Here is a 6,000-nt window from a genome sequence, read left to right on the forward strand (position 1 = left end):
GATCTAGACATCTGTACACCTCTCATTCTTACAGATCAAATGGACACAGGCCCAGCCTTTCCAACCTTTCCTCATAAGGTAATTCCACACCCTCAACCCAATGAAAAGAATCAATCAAGTGTACCTTTTCTTGAAGGCTTCTTCTGCAATTCTGCTGGTTGTGAAATAAGGAGATCAAAACTGTACATAGTACTCCAGATGTGGTCTCACCGATGCTACAGTAAAGCTTCACTATTTTAACATTCCATTCTTTTTGCAATAAATGATAATGTCCCATTTCCTGCCTAATCACTTGCTGCATCTGCACTCTAGCCTTATGTGATTGATGTACTAAGATATTTATATTCCAGTATAGCTCAGAATTCTGCAATCACTCTCAATTTCAATGAGATGCAGCTTTTCTATTATTCTTGCCAGTAGACAAATTCATATTTTCCACATTATACTTCATCTAACAATTTTTTGCAGCCATGTAACATATTCCTTTGCAGATGTCTAACACCTCTTCACAGTTTACTCTCCTTGACCCATGCAAATACATTAATTTTTATCCAATGTGTATTAATTTTTAAAATTAATTCATGTGAGGATGTCACTGGATAGGGCAACATTTATGGCCCATCCCTAATTGCCCAGAAAATTAATGACATTGCTGTGGGTCTGGAGTCACATGCAAGCCAGATTACATAAGGATGGCATTTACTAACTAACCTCCTGTGGAGGACCTTGTCAAAAGCCTTCCAAAAATCTAAGCATACTGCATCCATCAACACGTTATATCAATTTTGTTAGCATTATCCTAAAAAAACTCCAAGAACTTTGTCAAACACAATTTCACATTCATAAAATCATGCTGCCTTTGCGCAAACAGATCACTCACATCCAAGTGATCATTTATCATACCCTTTATAATGCATTCTAACATTTTCCCTACTGTTCATTTAAGGCTAACAGGTCTGAAGTTCCCGACTTTCTCTCTCACTCCCTTCTTAAATAGTGAGCTGACATTTGCTAGCTTTCAATATGTGGGAATCATTTTGAAATCTATAGAATTTTGGAAGATGATCAGCAATGCATTGACTATCCCACTAGTTACCTCTTTCAACATCTAAGTCCATCAGGATATGGGGCTTTGATAGTCTTTAGATTTAATAATTTTCTCAGAATGATTTCACTGGTGATTGTAATTATTTCATCTGATTGATACAACCTAAGTGGGAAAAATGCACAGATAGTCAAGACCTACTCTTCTACAAACAATCACAAATGTGGAAATACCCAAATAACCCACCAAGATGATCGATTTACATGACTGACTGCTATTCAGGATAAATGCATGCAGGTGAGGCTTCATCACTGAAAGGAAGATATCTCTATTTATTGTAAACATACATACCCATTAACAATTGGCAGAGAAGAAGAAGGGATTACTTATCTACTATTAACCTAAGCTATATCCTTTTAAAATCCCAAATAGATAGGTAGCCATTCACGAATAAGATAAGCAAAGAACACTCAGATTAACATAGATATTATGGGTGAAAAATATGGGCTGGGAAAATAAAATTCTGAAGGCCAAAATTCCAAATCACAAGAGAGAGTTAAATTGCCTTTCATAATTCTTTTCATTTTAGCGGTGGTTGCTTCTCAATTCAATAGTTGATCAGGTAGATTTAGGTCTTTTCTTGTATTAAAATTCTTTCTGCTAAGTTTCTTGTTTTTCTCCTCTTTCTGCTCTGACAGAGAAAAGAAAGAAAGATGTTTTCTGCTTGCTGGTCCTGTATGACACTAGCTCCACTGCTCCCCTGATCTGTGGCAACCTGCAGTTCAAACAACCTGAGGGCTGTCGCCAGGCATTTTTTTCCTTAACTCAAAATCTCCACTCTGACTTTATAATTTTACAGTCTCGCTGCTCTAAAAGCAAATTTGTTTTGTACAGTTAAAATTGTGCGTGACTTGATTTTGTTCCAAGATGCACATCTGACCTGCAATTTCAGCAATGTTCAATTTCCATTTCCGTCTACAGTCCAGGAGGAAAATATTGTGGTTCCTTACATCATTATTTATAATGATTTCTACAGTGAAGTGAAGTATTTAATTTATCTACCACTTCCTTATTTTCCATTATTAATTCCAAAGACTTCCACCCTAGTGGACCAATCTGTGCTTTAATAATACTTACTGTTTTTAAGCCCTTTTAGAAACTCTTGCTTCTTTTTCTATTCATTCATGGGATGTAGCACCGCTGGATAGGACAGTACTTATTGCTAATCCCTAATTGCCCTTGACAAAGTGGTAGTGAGCTCCTTCTTGAAGTGTTGCTGTCCATGGAGGTTCAGTACTCACTCAGTTCTAACTTAAGCAAGTTCCAGAATATGAATCTAGCAACAGTAAAGGAATAGCAAAATAGTTCCACATCAAGACTGCATGTTGTAGATGGGCATCTAGCAGATGGTGGTGCTTCCACATGTCAGCTGCCCTTAGCCTCCTTGGTGGTAAAGGTGCAGATTTGAAGGTACTGTCAAAGGAATCTTGGTGAGTTGCTACAATGCATCTTGTAGCTGGTACACACTGCTGTATTTTGCATCGGTGGTGAAGGAATAAATGTTGAAGATTATGGGTTGGGTGCCAAATGAGTGAATTGTTTTGTCCTGGTTAGTTTGGTACACTTAGAGTGTTGTTGGAGATGCACTCATCCAAACAATTGGAGAGTATTCAATCATGCTTCCAACTTGTGCTTTTAAATGGTGGCTTTGAGGAGGTAGGAAGTTTGATTTGATTTGATTTATTATTGCTACATGTGCCGAGATAGGGTGAAAGGTATTGTTTTACATGCTATCCAGACAACCTTGTATCAGGATAAAAGAACAGAATGCAGAATCCAATGTTACAGCTACAGAGAAGGTGCAGAGGAAGGTCAACTCTAATATATGAAAGGTCCATTCATAAATCTGACAACAATGGGGAAGAAGCTTGGTACATATTTTCAAACTCTTCTGAGTTATTTGTCACAAAATTCCTAGCCATTGATCTGCTCCTGTCGCCACTGTATCCATATGGCTGGTTCCTTTCAGTTTCTAGTCAATGGCAACACTGCTCCCCCAGAATATTGATATTGGAGAATTCAGTGATGGTGATGACACTGAATGACAATGGGAGATGATTAGATTGCCTCAGGTTTGAGATGGTTATTGCCTTGTGCTTTGTGCCCTGCCTGAACCCAAACTGCGCATCACTGAACAAGTACCACTGATAGTGTTGTTGTAGGAGTTAGGGGTGTAATGGATGGCAGTTGCAGAAAGGTAATAAAACCGCAGATATGTTCAGGTAGATAGGTTACCTCCAGAAAGGTAGGCGAGGTAGGCACCTAGTGTAGGAGTCTCCTGCGGCTATCCCTATCTCAAACAAGTTTGCTGTTTTGGAAAATGTAGGGGTGATGGACTCTCAGCAGAAAATAGCACTGACAGCCAGGTTTCTGCTACCAAGATTGGCTCTCATGTAACGAGGGGAACAACAGGTTCCAAGCAATCTGTTGTGATAGTTAGAGGCACAGACAGACATTTCTGCGGCCGACAAAGAGACATCAAAATGGTGTGTTGCCTCCCTGGTGCCAGGATCAAGGATATCTTGGTGAGGGTGCAGAATATTCTCAAAAGGGGAGAGGGACCAACAGGAGGCCATTATACATATTGGAACAAATTGCATAAGAGAAAAGGACAAGGTTCTGAGGAGAGAATATAGAAAATTAGGCAGGAATTTAAAAAGTAGCTCTTCAAGACTAGTAATATTTGGATTACTCTTGGTGCCACAAGTTAGTGTGAGAACAAATAGGAGAAACTCTTTCACACAGAGGAAGGCACCAAATACTGCAATGGTCATGAGCTCTAACATCATTCCAGCAATAGTACCAAAGACATGTCTTCCAAACAAGCTGAGCCCCTAACCAAGCAGCTCCAGCACAGTTATAACACTGGCATCTTCAGCTGTTTCTTGCTATCATTAGAAGTTAATCTAATCGACTGGCACTGGCATCTGTGATGCTGCGGATCTGCAGAGGAAGCTGCAGTTTATATTTTGAGCTGAAGGTTGTTTGAAATGTTTCAGCTTTGTCTTTTGCATTGATGTGTTGTGATGCTCCATCATTGATGATTGGGATACGGAACTTCCTCCGCCCCCCCCCCCCCCCCCCCCGTGAGTTGTTTTATTGCCTGCTACCATTCATGGCAATGCTGCATTGTTTAGGTCTGATCAGTTGGTTGTGAGATTGCTTTGCTCTATCTTCACAGCTATAGCTAACTTTCTCTCACACTCTAATTTCTCCCTCCTTATTTCCTTTTTAGCCATTCATTGCTTGTTTATATATTCTGCCAATGTGAACTATCAAAAATCTTCAAGAATTATAGGTTGGGACATTTTCCACTGGAGCATAGGAGATTGAGATGCAACGTCAAAAAGTAAGAATAGAATTAATGCTAATTGTCTTTTCTCTAGGATGGGGGATTTCAAGTCAAGGGGGCACATTTTTAGGTTGAGAGGAGAAAGGTTTCAAAAAGACAGGTGGGGCATTTTTTTTACACAGAGGGTGGTTCGTGTGTGGAATGAACTTCCTGGGGAAGCAGTGGATGCTGGTACAGTTACAAGATTTAAGACATTTAGCCAAGCGCATGAATAGGAAATATTTGGAGGGTTATGAGCCAGGAGCAGGCAGGTGGGACTAGTTTAGTTTGGGATTATGTTCAGCATGGATTGGTTGGACTGAAAGGTCTGTTTCTGTGCTGTGTGACTCTCTAACTCTATAAATGTATGCAATTTCTTTTAATTTGGCACTACCTTTAATTTTCTTTGTTAGCCATAGATGCTTTGTCCTTCCCAAAGTGTTTTATTTTGTCTAGTGTATTTGCTAGATGTTGAGAAAGAGCTCCTTAAATGTCTTTACCTGTATCCCTACAGACCTATTCTTTAATGTAGCTGGCACTGGCTAGCTCAGTTGGTTGGACAGCTGATTTGCAAGGCAGAATGACGCCAACAGTGTGGGTTCAATTACTGAACAGGCAGCAGTTACTAGGATGGACTATCCTTCTTAACCACTCGCCTCATCCGAGGAGTGGTGACCCTCAGGTTAAACCATCACTAGTCATCTCTTTCCAATAAGAGAGCAGCCCTATGGCTTGGTAGGACTATAACGACTTTACCTTTAATCCAAATTCACTTTCCTTTTAATGTATGTTGCAAAATATCAGCAGATTCAACAGGGCCCGTTGTTAATGGCTGTGTCTGTCAGTTCGACAATGTCACGTTATTATTCAATTGATCAGTTTATCATATCATGATTTAAATTCATTTGATCTCCTAACAATCAGTGGTAAAAGAATTTAATTAATTAAGAGGCACATAACAAAAAACTTTGCCTCTTTGAATGTCAAGTATTATCTGTTTTTCATGACTTTTTTACATTTAGATGACGTAATTGATAAATTTATCGTTAAAATGCTACAACATTAGTGCCACCTGCTGGATGATCACGAGTTGGAATGGGCTTTTCTGTTTAATGATTATTTGATGGCATTTAATCTTGTGTTAATCAGATCATGTACAGTATTCTGTCTTTTGTTTCACAACCAAATTGGTTTCCATTTCTTTTCATCTTATCTTTCAGTTAATTGCTCCAATAACAATAATATTCCAACCCAGTGGAAGCAAATCATTATAGATACTAGAGATCTGAAATAAAGACAGAAAGTGCTGGAGAAATTCAGCAGGCCGGACAGCGTCTGTGGAGAGAGAATCGGGGTTTACGTTTCAAGCCCAATATTTCTTCAGATTCTATTATTCCAAAAGCTGACATTCACTGAGAAATTGTACTTTTCATACACAGTATCAAAGCTTAACTTCCCGAAATGTATAACTATAAATTATTGAGGTAAATTACTTATTTAGAAAATACATTACATGTTTCACACTAATGCAGAAAATGGAAAAAGTATACCCTGATTTCTGCTC

Source organism: Stegostoma tigrinum, chromosome 27, assembly GCF_030684315.1.
Source record: "Stegostoma tigrinum isolate sSteTig4 chromosome 27, sSteTig4.hap1, whole genome shotgun sequence".
Taxonomy (NCBI): Eukaryota; Metazoa; Chordata; class Chondrichthyes; order Orectolobiformes; family Stegostomatidae; genus Stegostoma; species Stegostoma tigrinum.